Raw genomic sequence first — 21,430 nt, 5'->3', positions numbered from 1 at the left:
CCAACTGATGTACTAGCACTGTTCTTCCAAAAGGAGGAAGAGGAGCGGATGATGTATGGTTACAAGGCAAAAGTGTGTCTTTTGGTCCCACAATTGACTCAGGCCACAGCATGGGACCCAAAAAGATGTACGTCTTTTGGGTCCACACTCTGGCACAGCCAGAGCACAGGAGCCCAAATGGGACATCCAGGATTGGGATCAGAAGTCAGGGTGGCTTCTGTAAATCTGGGGCGTACCACATAAAATGGGAGAGACGCATAGTGTGATATAGAGGCCAGCCCAGTGTTAAAGTAGGCCTGAGGCCTACCGTGTGAGATACGGCTGGAGCTGAAGACCTCATGAGGGAAAGTCAAGAGATCATGGTGGGGTAGAAAGAGTTGAGAGCAAGAAAGGGTTGTGGCCAGTGGAAAGGTGTAGCTACATTTGCTATTTACTTATAAAAGTATTTATAATACCACCCTCTCAGATATCAGGGAGGTGTACAGATTTTTTTTAAAAGTAAAAACACACACATTAAAAGCAGTACAGTTCAACACAGTTTTCCCCTGTGCACTGTTCTCTGCCAGCATTTTAATTGCGAGGAACCCAGGCAGAGCAAAATGCATGTATCTCCGCCTAGAGCATGTAGGGTGGTGATATATGTAGTGAAATTTCAGCTCCTACCACACCAGCTAACCTCTCCCTTCTCTTGGATCTCTGTGGGAAACAAAAATTAGTGAAGAAGATGCCTGAGGCTGTGTTACTGATCAGGGTGCCACTAGGTGCTTAAAGGATCGGGGCACAAGTCTACACTTCTCCTGCTCACCAGACTACCTCCCTAACAATACACCTCCTGGTTATGTTTCTGCATCAGTTATTAACTGACCAGTCCCATCTGCTTGAAAATTCCAGTCAGTTGACAGAACTAGCAATGATGCCAACAATACCTTGACGCTTCAAGGGATTCCAACGTGCTGTCGAAAAATTAATCAGCTTTCATTACAGGCAGTTAGAGGTTGCTACCATTTTGTAAACGAGTGCGGCTGACACACAAAGAATTTATCGAAAAGTCACCTCAGTGAGTCAGCATCTGGGGTTGTGAACAAGAGCTTCAGATTGTGAAGCTATTGCTCTATCACCTCTCTCTCTCTCTCTCTCTCTGCCTTGCTCTCTCTTGTGAAAGACTCCAGAGCAGTTTATCCAGTTGAAAGCAGGTTTAGCTGGAATATGGTGCTTTCTTTTACAGGTCATGAATACAATTATATCCACAATGATAATAATAAAAAAAAACAGGCTGAGAGAGAAGCATTGCTCCCTTCAGGCCATATTCTGCTGTTGTAATAAAGAAGATCAAAAAGACCCAGTACAGACACATATAGTCAAGTCAACAGAGACACGGGTATGTGTACTGACACAAATTCCAGACTGTAGGCTTTTTACTTCATACTAAGAGTCTGACCTAATGACATCCTACACAGTGCTGGCACAACCCACATCCTAGTATACAGAGCAAGTCCCAGCTAACTTTCTGCACCCTTGGAGACAGATACTGCGGCTCTGAATTACTGCCAGTTCAAGTGAGAAATTGGCAACTCACTCAAGAAGAAATGATACTCAAGAAGTGAGGAACTGCTAGCGGGAACGGTATTTGGTTCCTGGGCACTGCTTGGTTTCCTGCTGTGGCTCATAGTGATGCGGGGAGGGAGGGAGACATAGCAAGGTAAGGCAAGACTTTGTTGGATTAGGCCCTTGTGCTGTAATCAAAAGATGACATAGAAAATTCAGTGCCAAAATTTGCTACCTGCTGTTCTCTTGCTCACAGGAAGTAGCTCATTCCTGAAGAACAAGCCCATAGGAGGGCTGATTCACATGAAACATCTTGTGGCTTATATCGTGCCTTGCAGAATGCGATTTGTAGCTCGCTGTCTGGCATTCCAGAGTGTAGCACAGGTGATCAACCCAACAGAAGAGCCACTTTAAATATGCTGCTCACATGCCTGGACTGAGTCTTTGGTGACATCCACACCGTATGTTTAAAGCTCACAGATTCTCCCAAAGAATAATGGCAGCTGTGGTGCGTTACGGGTGCTGCATGTCATGGAAGATCATCTTATATAAGTTGTTGTGGGGATGTTTAATAAGCTTCTTGTTTTATTTGACCCTAAAATGATTATGTGGTTTTTGCAACTGTAGCATTAGTAACAATTGTTTGCAGCGGGTCTTCTATTTATATATGCAGCCGGCATTTTTTTCTGAACTCTAAATACAACCCTGTTTTGTCACGGCACATGGTTAAAAACAAATACATTTTGACTGCCTGACTGTCTTTGCTTTTATTAAGCATCACGAGACTATTAACCTCAGGGCTGGGGATTCAAGTCCCATACGGGGGGAGGGGGGAGATTCCTACATTGCAGGGGGTTGGACTAGATGACCCCTAAGGGTCAATTCCAACTCTATGATTCTGTTCATCATATTGTTAGTTTTGTATGTATGATAGTAAACTTAAAGCACTGATACCTCAACTAAAGTACAGCCAAGATGTTCAATTCCACTTGCAGAGTGCATCTGAAATGAGTAAGTAGAACATATGACGGCCTAACTTTAAATGCTAGAAGTGGCTTTTCAAAGCCTTGAAATACAACAGAAAATTCAACTGCTGCTCATACCACCAAAACTATTACAGCAATTGTCTTGTCTTGTTTTTATGTCACCTACCATTGGCTGACATCTGATGAGTTGTAGCACAAGATTTATTTGGATGGTTCATCTGAAACATGCTTATGTGTGCCAGTAAAAGAGTCAGACACATAAATAGATTTAAGAAGGCCACAACTTTATTTTAAACGGGCAACTTTTAACAATTAACAGCCCCAGACCAGTCATTAAGGAGATCCCTAGGCTCCTGAGGCCCAGCATGACTGTCCCACCAATTGACCTATCCCCAACTGGGCAAGCCTGCCCAATCCCAGGGTGAGTTGAATGCCAGCTCCAAATGGCAGCCACTTGTACTTTGCCACCCCAGCTTGTCCCTAAGGAGATGGCAATCTGTGCTAAGCTCTCCACCTTTCCTTGACAATGATGTTACCTCCCAGGCTCTTTCTCACCTCTAAAGGGCTCCTCCTCAGCCACTGGCCACCTGCCAAGCCGTGACAAAAATTAACAAGTCCAATTAGATAAATTAAAGCTAGAACACATCCCATCCCAACTACAGTGCCCTGGGGAAGACAACAAGCCTGCTCTGCAAAGGCCAATTCTGCAGAATATGCAAAAATTCCCCCCTAACCCTATAACGTGGATCTAAGACTCTCAGGGCAACTGCTAAAAACTGGGAGGGGAGAGCACTGCCTGCCTCACAAAACTAACCTTGGGCAAAGGGCGAGACTGCCTTAAATATGCTGGTTTCCCCCTTCTTGTACCAAATCTCGTAAAGAACAATTGCCCTCACACAGTGGTGGACTTGGGTACTATGGGGCCTTGTGCAAGGCCAAAATCTGGTGCCTCCTTCAGCCCTCATGCTGCGTTCCAAAGCTGGGAAAGCACTAACAAAGCTTTAGGAAGGAAATGCGAGGACTCTAGAACCCTGTCAGAACCTCCTGCCTTCTTCCCAAAGCCCAGCGCCTCACTTACTGGGCTTTGAGACGGTGCCCCTTGGCTCACACAGGCCTAAATTTGTCCCTACCTCCCAACTCTGGCAATGTGGCCCTCCCCATGGCTGCTCCTCAAGGCCACCTCAAACTTCTTCCATCCTACAAGCTGTGCCCTCAGAAGCTAAGGCACATCAGGTCCCATGGGATATGCTTCCACAAAAGGACATAAAAGATTTCAGCCTGTTATTATTATTATTTATTAAATTTGTATACCGCCCTTCATCCGCAGATCTCAGTGCAGTTCACAACATAAAAATACAACATAAAAACGCAAAATACACGATTTTAAAACCCCAATAACTCCCGCATCCCACAAACACACCTTAAAGGGTTATAAGATGTTCATCAGCCAAAGGCCTGTTTAAAGAGGAACGTTTCTGCCTGGAATCTAAAGGTGTATAGTGAAGGTGCCAGGCAAACCTCCGAGGGGAGAGCTTCCACAAACAAGGAGCCACTACAGACAAAGCCACTTTTCTATAGGAAATGCTTTTAAAACAAATACCAACCATAAGTTAAGTGTGGCATTTTTTTAAAAAAAATCTAAAATAGTGCAATTAATTTTGCAACGTTAGTTATCCAGTGCTACATTAGAGTCACAGGAAAACCTCTCCAAGGCCAAATTCCCATGAAAGACTATTATCACTACTTACTTTTCAAAACTATTTGTGCTAATTGAAATTGTTTTAGATGCTTTGTTTTATTGCTTGTGTTTACCATCCTCCTTTGGGAGGAAGGGCGAGACATGCATTGAACTAATAAGCGGGGATTCTGTCAGCCAGAACTCACCAGAACTCAGTTTTAGCACCTTTTAGGTGGACACCATTGCCATTATAAGAGAACAAGGGAGGCATTCATGAGTTTTGGCACCTCTTTTTCTAGAAAAATAGCACTGCTTATATTCAGCTCTAGCCTTTGATACCAGGGCAATCAGTGGCCTTACTCAATGTTTTCCCTTGTACCTGAATTAATATCAATGAGACTAAACTCATTAATGAGACTCATTAATATAATGAGGACTAAACAAGTCCTTTCCAAGTAGGGTTGCGCCTACCTTGTGGAATGCCTGACTCAGCAGACCTAGGAGGCAACTTCTTGGGCTTCCTTCACCAGCTGAAAAACAACTTCCAAATAACCAAAGGCCCATGCATCTATGAGCTGATTCCCTCCCATTTCCAACACGACAAGAATCAAACAGTCATTGTGTGCTTCTTAGGAGAGGATTTTCTAATAGCTGAAGCTATAGATAAACACCACACTTCACTAATACATTTCTATTATCATGACACCTCTAAAGCAGGCTTCCTCAACCTCGGCCCTCCAGATGTTTCAAGACTATAATTCCCATCATCCCTGACCACTGGTCCTGCTAGCTAGGGATCATGGGAGTTGTAGGCCAAAAACATCTGGAGGGCCAAGGTTGAGGAAGCCTGCTCTAAAGGAATGTCTATGCACAAAACTTGGGCAATTGTAGCTCCACCCCCAGTGGATTCTGTTTATTGATTGTCATTTTTCCAAGCAGCTCAAGGCAGCACCCAAGTTCTCCCCACCCCCATTTTATGCAACCTATCAGGTAGGTTGGGCTGAGAGGCCCCAAGGTCATCCAATGAGCTTCATGACTGAGTGGGGATTTGACTCTTGATCTCCCAGGTCCTAGTCAACGCTGGATCTGAATTTTGATTTGGAAATGTCCATGCAGTTCTAGGAAATAATTGTTTCTTTGACAAAGTAAAGGTAAAGGTAAAGGGACCCCTAACCATTAGGTCCAGTCATGACCGACTCTGGGGTTGTGGCGCTCATCTCGCTTTACTGGCTGAGGGAGCTGGCATAAAGCTTCTGGGTCATGTGGCCAACATGACTAAGGCACTTCTGGCAAACCAGAGCAGCGCACGGAAATGCCGTTTACCTTCCCGCTGGAGCGGTACCTGTTTATCTACTTGCACTTTGACGTGCTTTCGAACTGCTAGGTTGGCAGGAGCAGGGACCGAGCAACGGGAGCTCACCCCGTTGCGGGGATTCGAACCGCTGACCTTCTGATCGGCAAGTCCTAGGCTCTGTGGTTTAACCCACAGCGCCAAAGGTTTCAGTAAAACAACACCATGTGTTTTCGACATTTGTGTATGAGAGAAAAAGGGGGAAGGAGGGAGTATATGCTCCCTAGTTTTTGTTTGCATTCATATGCACACTTCCCTGGGAGTCAACCCCATTGAAGACAGCAAGACTTCCTTCCAAAGGATTACAATGTGCCTACATATGAATCCAATACAAAGCAATGCAAGTTTCCACAGACACCTTGTAAACCTTACAACAAACCAGTCTCAGCTGCAACAACTTAACTCTCCATTCTTTTTATATTAAAAAAAGAAACCTTGACACATCTAAGCCCATCAAGTCCATTTTGTGCATTCTAAACACTCAGTCATAGTCACAGACAACAGAGGTACAGGATGCTAAAAAAACAGACATGCTAAAATGGTAAAAAAAAATACTAAAAAATGGTAAAAAATAAGGTCATGGTAAAAAATATAGCAATGGTAAAATATTTGTATTTCACACATATCCTCTGCCACAGTTCCCACATGTATATACAATCTAGGCATTAGCACATGATTAGAAACAGCCCCACCCCAATCATTATTAGTAGTAGTGAATTTATTACTTGCCGTTCTCCAGAAGCTCCCAGGGCAGGTTATACAACAATTTAAAATTCAGTATTCAAAGCAGTTAAAACAAATTGCAGCCACAGGAATGGCAACCAGATGCTGTTTTCTCATGGAAGCAGGCTCCAACGTGTATATTCTTAGATGGAGGGCCAGGTCCATGTGCCAACATGTGCTACACGCTCAGTCCCCCAGCCAGTGCTGTACAAGCTACACTGAGCCCATGCTCTGCATCTTACAGAGGAGAAGGCTTACCTTGTCTCTAGCTGTATTCCATATAGCGATGTCCTGCAGCAGTTCACACATATTTCAAAAGACCAGTGACTTCAGAGTATTTCACCTTCCAAAAAGAACGCTCTCCGACCTTTCCTACTTCTTGAGTAACCTAATCAACATAAGCTTTGACAGATACTTTCTTGGCTGATTCTGAAGGCAGGAAAAGTCCTGTCCCAAGAAGCTGATCAACAGCAAGGCAGACGTGAACTGCTTCACCGGCATGCTTCTCACCTATACATCAGGAGCCAGTCATGTGGTGTCAACCAAGTCAGGTGCCTGATCTCTCCTGAACTACTCCTCAAAGTATGTACTCCTCCTAATTGCCCTCATAAATGCAACGACACTGCCTGCAATAAATCTCATTATGCAAATGCGTAGGGCTAGAGAGTGCAAATTGCTTGACTGCCACTTAAGTTGTCCCTCTGAATGTTCAGGCAGAGTTTTTTTCCCCCAGGCAGTCCGGTCACATCATAAAGATCCAAGGACACAGTTGTATTGATCTGGAAATATGACTTTGGGGCAGTTAATAAAGATCACTCAGGGTGCACTAGTTGGGATCTGAGAAACCAGGTTCAGATCCTCATTCAGCTGTGAGGCTCACTGGGTGGCCTGGAGCAATTCAATTCCCCCCCCCCAAAAAAAATGACCCTGCAGGATTGCTCTTAAACTAGGGTTACCAGACGTCCCCATTTCCTGAGGACAGTCCCCGGATTTGTGAATAAATCCCTGGACAAATTCCATCCCCGGATTCCATCTAATGTCCCCAGGAAGCACAGCAGCGGCAGTCTCAGCAGCCTGGAGCAGCTGGCTCTGGCTGGCTTCAGGAGCTGCTCAGAAGTCCCCATATGATGGTGGTCCAGGGGCTCTAAGATGCAGCTTCCAGGCTGCCTCCACCTTCCCTGACCCCAGCAACTAAGCTGTGAAGGGAGGCTTCACGATGCCTATAGGAGCAGCCTCCCAACTCCTACTTGCGTGCAAGCAGGAGCGGGGCAGGAATCTCTCAGCTGTGAAGGGAGGCTTCACGCTGCCTATCAGAGCTTGCATGCAAGCAGGAGGGGGCAGGAATCTCTCAGTTAGGCAACGGGAAGCCTCCCTTCCCAACTGAGGGATCCCCGCCCCCTCCTGCTTGCACGCAAGTAGGAATGGGATTGGGGCTGCTCCGATGGGAGAGGAGGCATTGCGCTGCCTGAGCCTTGCTGCTGCTGTTCTCAGCCATCCTTCTTTGCCTTCCATGCCTGACCCACCGCGCACCGCTTCCCCACCACCACCGAAGAGCCAACAACTCAGGGGTTGCCCAGGCTCATGGAGAAAGGAGATAGAAGCCTTGGAGGAAGGGGAAATGTGGCGGTTGAGGTCAAGGTGGCGGCCGCCCCTCTGCCACCGCCATCGCTGCAGCATCAATGTCCCAAACATGTAGCATTCATTTATTTAAAGTGTCCCTGGATTCATTGAAAAAAATCTAGTAACCTTATCTTAAACATACAGCCTAATCTTATGCTTAAATACTGTAGCTGTCTTTGTACCTCCATATAAATAAAGTGTCACTGAATGCATTGGGGCACCTTCAATTAAACACAAATAGGCTCAGGGTTCACAGCTGTGATCTCATCTACACTTTCCATCAGAGGGCAGTGTGACCGGTTCCATGCACTGGGTGCTGAGCCTAGTGGGTGCTGCAGGGCACCACAATGATAATGTAGTGAACTGGGCAGAACAGAAAGTGAGAGTTGGGTGCCAAATATTGGCCTTGCCTGGGGCACCATTGAAATGTGAAAGGCCCTCTTTCCATTGAATTAAGTGGAATTTCTGAATAAGCATGGATAGGATCAAATTACAAGCTTAAAATGAGGTGTGGATGAGCCCCAAGTATGGAAGAGCCCTAAGGGAAGTTACTGGGGACTCCTGTTTTGAAGATGGGGAATAAAATTGGGGAAGGAAGACTCCATTGTCATGGACATATGCACAGACCTGTCAAAAACCTGATAGATACATTTCTAGACTTATGACTACCAAGGTCAGCAGTGGGAAGATGCCTTTTAACTGAACTCAAAAGATTGGAAAGCCAATTAAGACTAAGACATAATTACAGAGATATCTTAATATATAATTGTGGGAACAAAGAAGCCATCGCGTAATTGGAAAAATGAAATCTACAAAGCTTAAAATTAACATTATAGAGTACATTTTATTTAAAGCACGGCAAGTTATCTAGCCCGTTTGCCCGCCTGCTATGTTTTCTCAGTTCATTGGTTTAACTGCTCTAGACATGTTCTCCTCCAGCCATTTTTACAAAGGGATATTACTGGTCTCTCTGTATCAGATGCGTTTCCTTAATCTACTTTATGGCAGCTAGTTTAATGGGAGATGCCTGATTTTAAAACTAAGCTATCAGTATTCTCCTGATATATCTAGTTACTAAGAAAATTAATATTTTACCATACTCCAAATTTCCTTAAAGGTTTAACTAATGACACATCCCAAACTCTTACTCTGTTGGGGTTCTTTTTTTGAACACAGCTGGCCAGCTAATCAGTAGCATTCAGCATAGTCATGTTGCTTCCCAGGAGGGAATAATCAAACAGAATTGCCATTCATTTCAACATACCCAATAGGCCAAAAAGCAGGAAGAAGTATGGGCAAGGGTGCATTTGACAGATACATTTCAGTCAAATTAGGGGATGTGTGTCTAGCTGAGCAATGGGAGCTTTCTCATGATTTTGAAAGCAAAACTTGTTAGGAATATATCTGATGAGCACACGGCAAGGACTGATGCAAGACAGCAAGGAGGAAGAAGGAAATCAGGAATTTGTAGCCATGCAACACAGCAGGGATATTTAGGGACTCGAAAATCTTTTCTCTGGCCACTAGAGGTCTTGCCCAATGGCCCCCTGGGAATCCAAGAACTGAGACTGACACTATAACTCCGAGAATCCCCTGGTGGGGCGGGGAGGATTAAAGTGAAAGCCAAGCTCTGTAGGCAACCAAATTCTACACTAAATTTCCATGCCTCTACAGCAAAGCTTGTTGACAGGCATGAAAAATGGGAACATCCCTTCCTTAAACCAAATTCATTCTGTTCTACAAGCTATTTTTGTTCATTCTAATTGAATCAAGTCCATAAAACAAATAAAGAAAAGAAAACCCAGCGTTTAAAAAAATCCAGCAGTTTGGCTAAGCCAAAAGGCACACGCATGTAAATAAAAATGAAGCCAGCACAGGATTTTCGTCCCATGGGGTGAACTTGGCATTCCTCTACCTCCTCTCTTCGGATGACATAAATACTTGCCTCCTAAGGGGGCCATATGTAAAAGATTGTTATGCAAGCTACATCTGCTGAAACCCCCTCTTCTGCCTAAGGACCATCCTCAAATTGTCCCATTTTCTTGACTGTATTGCCTTTTCCTGTGTGCTTCTCATGGCTGTCCAACTTTAAATTGTTTGCATAAATGTGCCATTACGCATTTCTGGTGCCTTTCTTGTTTGGTTTTAAAATTTGGTTGTTTGCTTCAAACTGGAACACTGCACAGCCCCTCCTGCTTCAAGCAAGCCAAACTTGCTCTTCCTGAACTTGATCCTCAAGAGAAGATTGAGCATGTGACTACAAATATGGTCAGTAGCCTTTCAGTTAACAGTAGCAGGGAGCTCCTCAGTCTACACATGTCTGCAGTACAAGAAGAAGAAGAAGAAGAAGAGTTTGGATTTGATATCCCGCCTTTCACTCCCTTTAAGGAGTCTCAAAGCGGCTAACATTCTCCTTTCCCTTCCTCCCCCACAACAAACACTCTGTGAGGTGAGTGGGGCTGAGAGACTTCAGAGAAGTGGGACTGGCCCAAGGTCACCCAGCAGCTGCATGTGGAGGAGCAGAGACGCGAACCCGGTTCCCCAGATTACGAGACTACCGCTCTTAACCACTACACCTAACACTGCTTAACTGCCTGAGCAACCAACAGGGCACCAAAGAACCAGGGGGAGACGACTCTGAATGGGCAAACAAACGACAAAAGCCCTGAAAAGTAGCTTTTCTCAGAAATGTTGCATAATAACTGCGTGGGTTTGTGTGGCACAATGTTTTGCTTGGGGCACTATTTAAGCAAGGCCTGCGTAATTCACTCACAGCTGTCGGACTTGATGGCAAAGCCACCAACACAAAAGCCTTCCCAGTAATAACTTGGTGCCAATCCATCATTGCATGGTTTTAGGTGAAGCATAACTTTAATGCAACACATGAGTGAGCTTATGGTGGAATCACTGTTCATAGATTGTGGGGGGAGAGAGAGAAACATGGGTGGGGTGAGGAGGAGATGTGTGAAACCTTTTGCATATTTTCTTTTAGTTTGGCAAAGTGTAGCCAGAAGCAGTTTTATTTTCATCTTCAGCTGGCTCAGTTTATATAGAGAAGCCAGCTGGCTTCCCATACAGTGTGCCTGAGATTCCTGGAACTCAAGTACAATAAAAACGGAGTTATTCCCCAGACGTTAAATTGATAATTGAGGCCTTTCAGTTAATTTGATTTGGATAGCCAGGCCAAACAAACCGCAAATCTTGAGGGGGCGAGGGTGGAAATGCTCACGTCCCTGCTTGTACGGTAGCATCTGTGTTGGATCCTAATAGTTGCACTTGAGTTAATGATTGATTGACCTGTCCAAGTTCTCTCTGGAATTAATTTGGAGCAGAGTGAGTAATTCCTGGGTGTCCCCTGGATGTCTGAAAAATAATACATTTGCACTCCAAAGTGGGTCCAGGGTAAATTTGGTGCCTCAATTTGGTGTCTACACAACCAGACACATAATTTTATTATGTGTGTTTGATTTTTCAACTGTCGACATCGTCTGTATTTTTTATCCTATCTACTGTTGTTAAAGTTTATTGTAACAAATATTTCATACCATGTTCTACAAATAGCTCAGAGATATTTTGTGATTGAGCTGCTTATAAATCTTGCTAAACAATTAAATACAGTGGTACCTCAGGTTAAGTACTTAATTCATTCCGGAGGTCCATTCTCAACCTGAAACTGTTCTTAACCTGAGGTACCACTTTAGCTAATGGGGCCTCCCGCTGCTGCCGCACGATTTCTGTTCTCATACTGAAGCAAAGTTCTTAACCCGAGGTACTATTTCTGGGTTAGCGGAGTCTGTAACCTGAAGCATCTGTAACCCGAGGTACCACTGTACATGTCACCACTGCCATATGCCAGAGCCCAGGGAACCTCAGCGAACCTGAGAGTTTTCTTTGCCATGCCTCAATCATGCAACTTCCCAAACCAAAAGGGAGGAAAGCAGACAGTTTGAGTTTATTACTATGCCTTTCGACCAGAAATGTCCCCAAGGTGGCCAAGTGATAAAATGCAGCTTACAGATATTTTAGACCTCTTTTTTTAAAAAAAAGTCTCATGCCTCCCAAATGTACCCACCCCCGATGCCAAAGAAAGCAGGAGTAAATCCTCAGGCAGCTGCTCCTCTCAGCCAGCAACTCTGCCAAGGTTGTGAGGGGTAGAGCAAATGGAGAAGCTTTCCCTTGAAGGGCCAAATACAGCCTTATTCCTGCAACAATGCCTCTCAGACAACAGTGCTTGTAAGAGTCCCAAGCTGGCCTGATGTGATGATGTCACTATGGCATAGCAGATCATAGAATTGTAGAGCTGGAAGGGATCCCAAAGACCATGTGGTCCAACCTCCTGCAATGCAGGGATCTCAGATACGTCACAAAAGGTAAGGGACCCCTGGACGGTTAAGTCCAGTCAAAGGCGACTATGGGGTTGTGGCGCTCATCTTGCTTTCAGGCCGAGGGAGCTGGCGTTTGTCCACAGACAGCTTTCCAGGTCATGTGGCCAGCATGACAAAACTGCTTCTGGCGCACAGAGGACCGTGTTGAGTGCTGGAGCACACGGAAACACCATTTACCTTCCCACCACAGCGGTACCTATTTATCTACTTGCACTGGTATGCTTTCAAACTGCTAGGTTGGCAGAAGCTGGGACAGAGCAATGGGAGCTCACCACCATAGCGTGGATTCAAACTTTCTGATTGGCAAGCCCAAGAAGTTCAGTGGTTTAGACCACAGTGCCACCTGAGTCCCAAGCACACATATAACCCTAAAACCCTCCTTCCTTTAAAACACTGCATTTTATCTTACACCCTTTGGAACCCACAGCCTGATGCATGTTTATCCAACAGCAAGTTTAACAGGACCTGTTCCCATGTAAATGCACATTGCATTTCAGCCCCTCCCACTTGCTCATGTGCATGTGTTTTTCAGATGCATGCACATTTCTTCATTTTATTTCTAAAGTACATGCACCGCCTTTCCTTATAAGATGTTCCAGGGCCACTCACAGGTCCCAGGGGTTGTATCCAACATTGTCTGTACCCTAGCAGAACAGACTTCTGCTCCTCCACCTTCCTCTGTCTCAAAATCCTCTTTGCACCTCAAAATCTGCTCTGGGGGACTGGGGGACCTTCCAGAGCAGATTTTTTTTGAAAGGTGCAAGTAGCTGCAAGGGGTGGTGCGAAAGCTGAATCACTGTGTGAGCCAAAGTCCAATCGCAGAGTGTTGGATTCCATCCAAGGACTGCAACTGCGGTTCACTTTCTAAAGATTTTCTTGCACTTGCCACTTAGCTTTAAGGCCAACTCTTGTCCAACAAGTCCAGTGGGTTATCAACCAAGAAGCTGCAGGCAATTTTGAGACATACCGCAGAACACTTTTAAGATAGTATTCAAATAGCTCAGTTACATAATTTCAGCACACGTGATAGTTAACTAGGTGCATTAACTCTACAGCACTTAGCATATTATGTTTTAATTATGCTGCGTGCTCACGCGGTTCCTTTAATCTACGGGGCTTCCAAGTATTCGGACATTATTAAAAGAAGCCTCATGCTTCCACGCATGAACTCATCTCACTGGTTAGATGACACGGAGTGTGTTTGGATGACTTGCCCATAATCACATATTCCTGAATGAGTCTTGTGCTAGAACTGAAGCCTGTTTAGGAACACAGGAACATAGGAAACTGCCTGATACTGAGTCAGACCACTGTCCCATCTAGTTCCCTATTCTCTTTCTTGTGCACTAACTTTTTAGGTTTAGGTTTTCCTAGCCCTGCATAGAGAAAGAATCCAAAGCCAGTGTGGTGTAGTGGTTAAGAGCAGTAGTCTCGTAATCTGGGGAACCGGGTTCGCGCCTCTGCTCCTCCACATGCAGCTGCTGGGTGACCTTGGGCCAGTCACGCTTCTCTGAAGTCTCTCAGCCCCACTCACCTCACAGAGTGTTTGTTGTGGGGGAGGAAGGGAAAGGAGAATGTTAGCCTCTTAGAGACTCCTTAGGGTACTGATAAAGCGGGATATCAAATCCGAACTCTTCTCCTCTTCTTCTTCTTCTGCATGGAAAACTCACCTCCTGCCATCCCTTAGCTACTCTAGAAACAGATTGAATCATACAGTCTTTATTCCACCAAACTATGCTCGGTATTTCTGCTTTCCTATTGGCTTTCGTCAAGCCAACCATTTCACCACAGCTACATTTCATATGCACAAGCACAAGCACAGGGCATATCAAGTGTTCCTGTGCCAACCAAAGATGGTATCTGCTCTCACCACTTCAGATATCCTCATACTTAGGTCACATGGCAGAGAATCCAAGATGGCGGTGGTGGCATCGGATATGGATAGCACCGTCTCGCACAGGCTTACACGTGCACACACTGCACAGAGAATTTCAATACTTCAGCCAAGTCTGATTATAATAAACAGAAAGACTGGCGGGGGAAGGAGAGGCAAGGGCTTGGATGGATAAAGATACATTTACATGATATCACAACCAGTCTCAGAAAACAATGCACGCTGGTTGGCCTGCAAGATGAGTGGGAACATGTGGAACGTTGTGGGGAGGAGTTATGTGAAGGAAGTCTGCAAATGGGTTTGCGGCAGGGGTGGCTGCCATGACAGGGTTGTCCTCACATAGCCACTGACTAATGCCTGAGCTACCTGAGAGTACTCCATACCTGAGCTTGAAAACTAGAGGTCTAAGTGGGTGACACATTATAAACTGACACATGAATATGCCTTGTACACATGGAGAGCAAGTAGCTAAGTAGACCAATTCCATTTATGTAAACAGCTTTGTGTCAACCCACAACCAGTCACTGTCATTTAACATCTTGAAGTGGGATGAAAGACTCTTGACACAGTGGAAACAACCCACATGCCAATGCCCACTGTGTGTGTGTGTGTGTGTGTGTGTGTGTGTGTGTGTTTGTCTGTCATGTGGAACAGTCATGAGTCATGAAGACTGTTCTGAGCAATTTTTTAAGACCTTTTTTCCTGAGCAATTTCCACCCAATTACTCCTATATATAGTCCAACTCTTAAAATTTGGCTACATTTTATGCTCACCATGTCAGAGGTTGTCAAACTCTGCCTGTTTGGAATTCTGAGGGTGCCCTCCAATCACCTGTCACTCGAGGAAAGCTTGGCTCAGTTAATTTCCCTCTCTTCTCAATTGCCAGGAGAAATTAACCTAGTGTGAAAATGAAAGTCTACAGGGCAACAGCAGCTCCTCCTCTCTAAGCACTGAGATCAAGCAAACACCTATCCTTGAGGGTTGACTTCAGGGTGACTTGAGAATTCTCATCAGTCAGACCCTGGCTCTGGATGTATGAATTGTTTTCCTCCCATGGTTTGAATAAATGGCCGGACATGTGTCTAATTTCATTTTACCTGTCTAATGAGTTCAAAATGTGGACACTGCTTGTTGCATGGATGATTGGTTTATATAATTAATTAATTAATTAATTAGTTAATTAATACTTCGCTTTTTGTACCCAGCCCATCTGACTGGGTTGCCCCAATAGCTCTGGGTAGCTTCCAACAGGATGTATAAAAACACAACAACAGAACATCACACATTAACAACAACAACACCACCACCACAACAGAGCACCACACATTAAAAGAGTCCTGATATGAACATCACACATCAAAGGAGTCCCGATACAGGGCTGCCTTCAGATGTCTACAGAAGGTCGTATAATTATTTATTTCCTTGACATCTGATGGGAGGGCATTCCACAGGGTGGGTGCCACTACTGAGAAGGCCCTCTGCCTGGTTCCCTGTAACTTCACTTCTTGCAGTGAGGGAACTGCCAGAAGGCCCTCGGCGCTGGACCTCAGTGTCTGGGCTGAGCGATAGGGGTGGAGACACTCCTTCAGGTATACAGTGCTTTTTTTCTTAAAAAATGTTTAGGGGTACTCTCATTTTCCTACTCATATTGAAACGTTGCCCTTCAATGAGGCCAAACATAGATTCACAAAATGTTTAGGGGTATGCCTCCCCCTACATCACCTCCAGAAAAAAAGCAGTGTATACAGATATCCCAAGATATCCCAAGATAGCCTTCTGGCTATTCAGAAGGCTATATCTATAAAACACATCAAGGCTAGATGGACCAGTAATGGGCTATTCTTCTTTAAAATACTGAAAACAAAGTTATATGTGCTCTTCCATACAAAAGTTGCACTTTAGAAATTAATGTTCTTGATGTGGGGGGAATGTCAGAGTTTTCTTTTAAAAATACGTGTTTGGGGAGTTTCGTTTCAAACTGGACATTTGAAGTGTCAAACTGGACATGCACAAGCAGTGTGAAGGCTAGTCAGTTTGGAAAGTTTTTTTCTCTTTTCTTTCTTACATGGGAAAAAAAGATCCTTGATTTATTAGGTGATGTTACATTCTGCACAACAATACATTTTCCAAGCCAATAGAGTGAATCAAATCTCTTATCCTGTCTGTGTATTTTATATGCATTTCTCACCAAAAATGCTATTCTATTGGGAGCCACTGGAACCTTTTGCTGAGTTCTCACATAGCATATCCATTTTCTTCTCGAATAGACATGCAGTATTCGGAGCCAGGAACATTCCTTTTCTCAGCTCAGGGCTATATATCTAATAAAGGCCTGCAGCCGTTAACGCCCAGACCCAGAAGTCCAGAAAAACCCTCCAGAAAGTACCAAAGACACTGGAAGAACAAACCTAAGAGCAAAATGAACTGAGTCTGACCAAACTGCGGGAGACAGTGGAAGACAGAAGTGCCTGGCGTGCTCTGGTCCATGGAGTCACGAAGAGTGGACATGACTAAACGACTAAACAACAACAACGATGACTGCAGTGGCGCTGTGGGTTAAACCACAGAGCCTAGGACTTGCCGATCAGAAGGTCAGCGGTTCAAATCCCTGTGACGGAGTGAGCTCCCGTTGCTCGGTCCCAGCTCCTGTCAACCTAGCAGTTCGAAAGCACGTCAAAGTGCAAGTAGATAAATAGGTACCTCCGGCGGGAAGGTAAACGACGTTTCCGTGCGCTGCTCTGGTTCGCCAGAAGCGGCTTAGTCATGCTGGCCACATGACCCGGAAGCTGTACGTCGGCTCCCTCGGCCAATAAAGCGAGATGAGCGCCGCAACCCCAGAGTCGGCCACAACTGGACCTAATGGTCAGGGGTCCCTTTACCTTTAATACCATTACATAGTTCAACATGATGAAAATTCATAGAATAACTCAATAGTTACTTTGATGCCGAGGCAACTGGTAAGAGCAGGCATAGGCAAACTTGGGGACTACAGTTCCCACCATCCCTGACCACTGGTCCTGTTAGCTAGGCATGATGGGAGTGGTAGTCACAAAACATCGGGAGGGCCAAGTTTGTCTATGCCTGTGTAAGAGGTTAGCCAATTGCCATTACTTTCTTATTATCGTTATTATGCCTACTTCCATTTAAGTGGATACTGATTGAATGATTGATTGATTGATTGATTGATTGCATTTAAATCCCACCTTTTTCTCCAAAGGATGTCAAGGTGGTGTACATCATTCTCTCCCTCATCATGTAATCCACACAACAACCCTGAGAGGTTGGTTAGGCTGAGAGGCAGTGACTGGCCCGAGGTCCCCCAGTGAGTATCCTGGTCAAGTGGGGATTTGAACTCTAGTCTCCCAGGTCCTAATCTGACATAACAACCATAATACCACACTGTTGAAAGGACGAGTGCAGGAATAAGGGGGTCTATGAAGCCCCACAAGAATTAACAGGAAAATCCCATAAAGTTGTGCTTCCTACTACAGTCGTACCTCGGAAGTCAAACACCTTGTGAGTCGAACGTTTTGGCTCCCGAATGCCGCAAACCCAGAAGTGAGTGTTCCAGTTTGTGAACGTTCTTTGGAAGCTGAATATCCGACGCAGTTTCCGATTATGTGCCTGAAGCTCCTGCAGCCAATTGGAATCCGTGCCTTGATTGCCAAACTGACTTCCGGAACGGCTTCCGTTCGGCTTCCAAGATAAAGGGACCCCTGACCATTAGGTCCAGTCGTGGCCGACTCTGGGGAGCGGCGCTCATCTCGCTTTATTGGCCGAGGGAGCCGGTGTACAGCTTCCGGGTCATATGGCCGGCATGACTAAGCTGCTTCTGGTGAACCAGAGCAGTGCACGGAAATGCCGTTTACCTTCCCGCCATCTACTTGCAGTTTGACGTGCTTTCCAACTGCTAGGTTGGCAGGAGCAGGGACCGAGCAACGGGAGCTCACCCCGTTGCGGGGATTCGAACCGCCAACCTTCTGATCGGCAAGTCCTAGGCTCTGTGGTTTAACCCACAGCGCCACTCACTTCCAAGATACGACTGTATAAACATTAATCCTTAATTCTGATTCCTCCCTACCCCCCATTAAATTGGAGCCTTTAGAAAACAAATGCATGCACTGTATTTGCATGTACTATATTTGACAAAACAAATTCTTAAAGTGCTTCTTACAAGTATAGGAACATGAAAAAATTTGCCCATTTCAAATTTTGGGAAAGGACAGAGTTATGTACACCTCATGTACATAAAGTATCTGCAAATGCCTTACACAATCCCATAACAAATCCTAACTTTTCAGATCTGTTTTGCTGCACAACTTGTGCTCTACCAAACTGCACAGACTCCACCAACTGGCATGTTTTGGTGCCTCCAGGTGCATCTCCAAGTTCTTCTCTGCCCAGTCCTTTTGTCTCTGCAGTCCCAGGCAACCAACAAAAACAGGAGATAAATTGTGACCCTGTCAGGCCACCATATATGGCTGCATTCAGCTTCCTGGGTCACAGGGTGTGCAGAGTTAAAAGCTGCTTTGATCACACTAGAACATCAGCTGGCTGTATCCAGCACACCACACAAACCTGTGTTCGAAACCAAACAGCAAATAGTTTCCATCAGCTGTTAACCTAAACATGTAGACCTTGTTGATCGCAGCAGGACTGACTTCTGAAAACACACACAGAGCGTTACAGATCTTTATGCAGGCTACTCCTTTGCAATCTGGGGCAAATTCTGTGCAGGGACAGGTCCATCCTTGTCCTTTTTTTACAAAGCCAAACATGTTAGCAGTAACAAGAAACTATATACGGGAAGACTTTAACGACAGGAGATTTTGTGAGAGAGGTTTCAGTGTGGTTCTGGTGAGATTTCACCATATAAACCTGGGGTTTTGCCAGCCAAGGGATATAAAACAAAGCAATTACAACTGATGTTAAGAAGGATGTTGTTTAATTAGCATTTTGGGGGGGAAATGAGAGATTTAAACTAATCCATACAGAAACTATAATCCAGCTGCATTTAAACTGCAATCCTTAAAACGCTTCTCAAGTATGTTGTTCTACAGAGTAATCAATGTGAAGACTGCCATCTCCTTATAGTATGACTCTGCATTTTTACCTGACAGTAAATCAATGGGACTCTCCAGTCAGCATGCACAGGTTTGCAGCTTCGGTGAATTAAACCTTCCAACACAATGTTACAAGCAACCTCATGGAGGCCTTTCTTACAATAAAAGCCACAGTGGAAGACAGAAGCAGAAATTTCACTTCAAAACTATAAAAGCAAGTACATTATCCAGCTCTTTTAAAAGCATGCAAATATTTGTTCCCTGCAATTAGTTCCTCTGACAGGTTAGGATTTGCTTCTTTAATAATAGCCTGGAGCCCATAAGCGAGAATGAAAGTTTAGAGCAAAACAGCGTAACTCAACTCACCTTTCGTTACCAGTGTATGCAACTAGATTTTCAATTCATTTGCAGGGTGATAAGGTACATCCCGAACAGAAGAAAAGAAAAGAAAGCAGCCTTCTTCAACAGATGTCTAGCCCGACGACAAGGCATTCGACAACAAGGCATTCAAGCTCCCAATCTGATACCTGCAGGAAGAAAACTTTTTTAATTGGCTGGCCCACACAAGGAAATGCATGACATCACAGACGGCTGGAAAGACAAACTTTGCTGTGTGCACCTGAGAGATTTAAAGCAACAGTGAGCCGCACCCAACCTGTCATATACCCAGAAACAAGTAAACTACATGTGCCTGCCTGCATACGAAGTTCAGATAACAGTCATGTCATGTGCAGTAAGATTTTCTTCCTTTTAGGATGCTCACATCTCTTCTGCTCTCACCTTTTATCCTTTGGTAGCAAATTATTATGAAAATATGCTACAGATTTAGTAAATCATAATTAAGACTAACCACAGGTTTGGACATAATACTGAACTCAGTTAAAAACAGAAGCGAAAGCTACAAAATTGCTCCCAGTTTTGACACAGGAGGAGAAGGAAGTGGGGGAGTGTGAGCCTGAGGCTCATCCAGGGTCATTCATTCACAATCAACCACACTACTTATTTTGTTTAAATATTGCCTCTGGCCTTGTTTGAGCATCATAATAAACCATAGTTAAATGTTGCACCAATCTTTGCTACTTTGCTCCTCCCTGGTATTGTGCAGGGGAAACAAACCACCATTTCTGGCATGCTCTTATGTCCAAACTTGGGTTTGTGTTTTATTTTACTTCCAACAAGCCACAATCTTTTGTTCTCATTTGTTCTTGGCTTAATTATTGTGGTTTGCTTGAGAAAAATGAACCATGTTTTGATTCCCCTGCATACAAGAAGAGTTAAGTAAAAACAAACAACCCACCCCAAATTGGGGTTGATGGGAGTTGTTGTCTAATAACATCTGAACCATATTGCCTACCTCACAGTAAGGCAGTAACAATGGTTTACCATGACATACAAAAGGGGCCTCTGTGTCCAAATTCAAACTGCCTTCACTTCTACTACACCCACTCACTAACAGAAAACTGATTTCAGATCCCAGCCGGCACATAGAACGGCCATTAAATAAAACGTCTTCAGACATTGGCTGCCACTAAGGGAATGTCAGCCAACCCCACCCTGACTATTAGCAAGCCACCACCTTAACCAAAGATGGTTGTTGTAATAAGAATTTTAAGGTCTTAGATATATATTAAATGTTCATAAATGTACCAAGCAAACGTACATAAATATATAAACCACATGTCTGAAGCAGCACAGGAAGACAGTCCTGAAACCATTTTGACTCCCAAGCTGACCAAATGTTTCTCTGCAAGGAGAGAGGAGGTGAAAAAACCTTCATTGTTACAGGAATTTAGTAATCACCATTTCAAAGGGTGACAGACTACCAGGAAAGGCAATCAGATAACGCATTATCAGATAACCTGACAGATAGGAAAAACAACAACATTCAAATTTCTGTTGTAGACCACCTTTTCTGAATGTAGGTATGGTGTTTGTGGGGGGTGGTCTTGGATTACACCCCTTCTGTGATGTATGTATGATGTATGGAGGGGTGGTCTTGAGCTCCAGGGCAGGGGATTTAAAATGTCTATATAAGGGCAGGCACACCTTGGTTCTGGGTCCTCCTCCTTTCCTGCGTGTGAGGGGAGCACGCTGTTGCAACAGATCAATAAAGATCAGGCTTACTAGCTGCTTTGCTTCTCAATATTCTCTGGTTGGCCTCTGTTATTTTCTCCTACTAATAGGG

General features: G+C 44.5%; 1 protein-coding gene across 6 annotated transcripts in view; it reads right to left on the bottom strand.

Moving 5' to 3' along the window:
- The window catches only part of LNX1 (ligand of numb-protein X 1), a 120,342-nt gene that overhangs the window by 71,925 nt on the left and 26,987 nt on the right, over nt 1–21,430 (bottom strand). For 2 of the 6 annotated variants that reach the window (XM_083630318.1, XM_083630323.1), the window contains exon 2: nt 19,612–19,772. The gene's annotated coding sequence lies outside the window, so the exon portion shown is untranslated. Of the gene's footprint in view, nt 1–926; nt 1,041–6,541; nt 6,802–19,611; nt 19,845–21,430 lie in introns of those variants that run through there. The other 4 variants (XM_083630319.1, XM_083630322.1, XM_083630320.1 and 1 more) reach the window with 4 other exon arrangements.

The sequence above is a fragment of the Podarcis filfolensis genome (assembly GCF_964270895.1).
Source record: "Podarcis filfolensis genome assembly, chromosome: 9".
Taxonomy (NCBI): domain Eukaryota; kingdom Metazoa; phylum Chordata; class Lepidosauria; order Squamata; family Lacertidae; genus Podarcis; species Podarcis filfolensis.
This window is presented reverse-complemented; position numbering and strand designations above follow the sequence as displayed.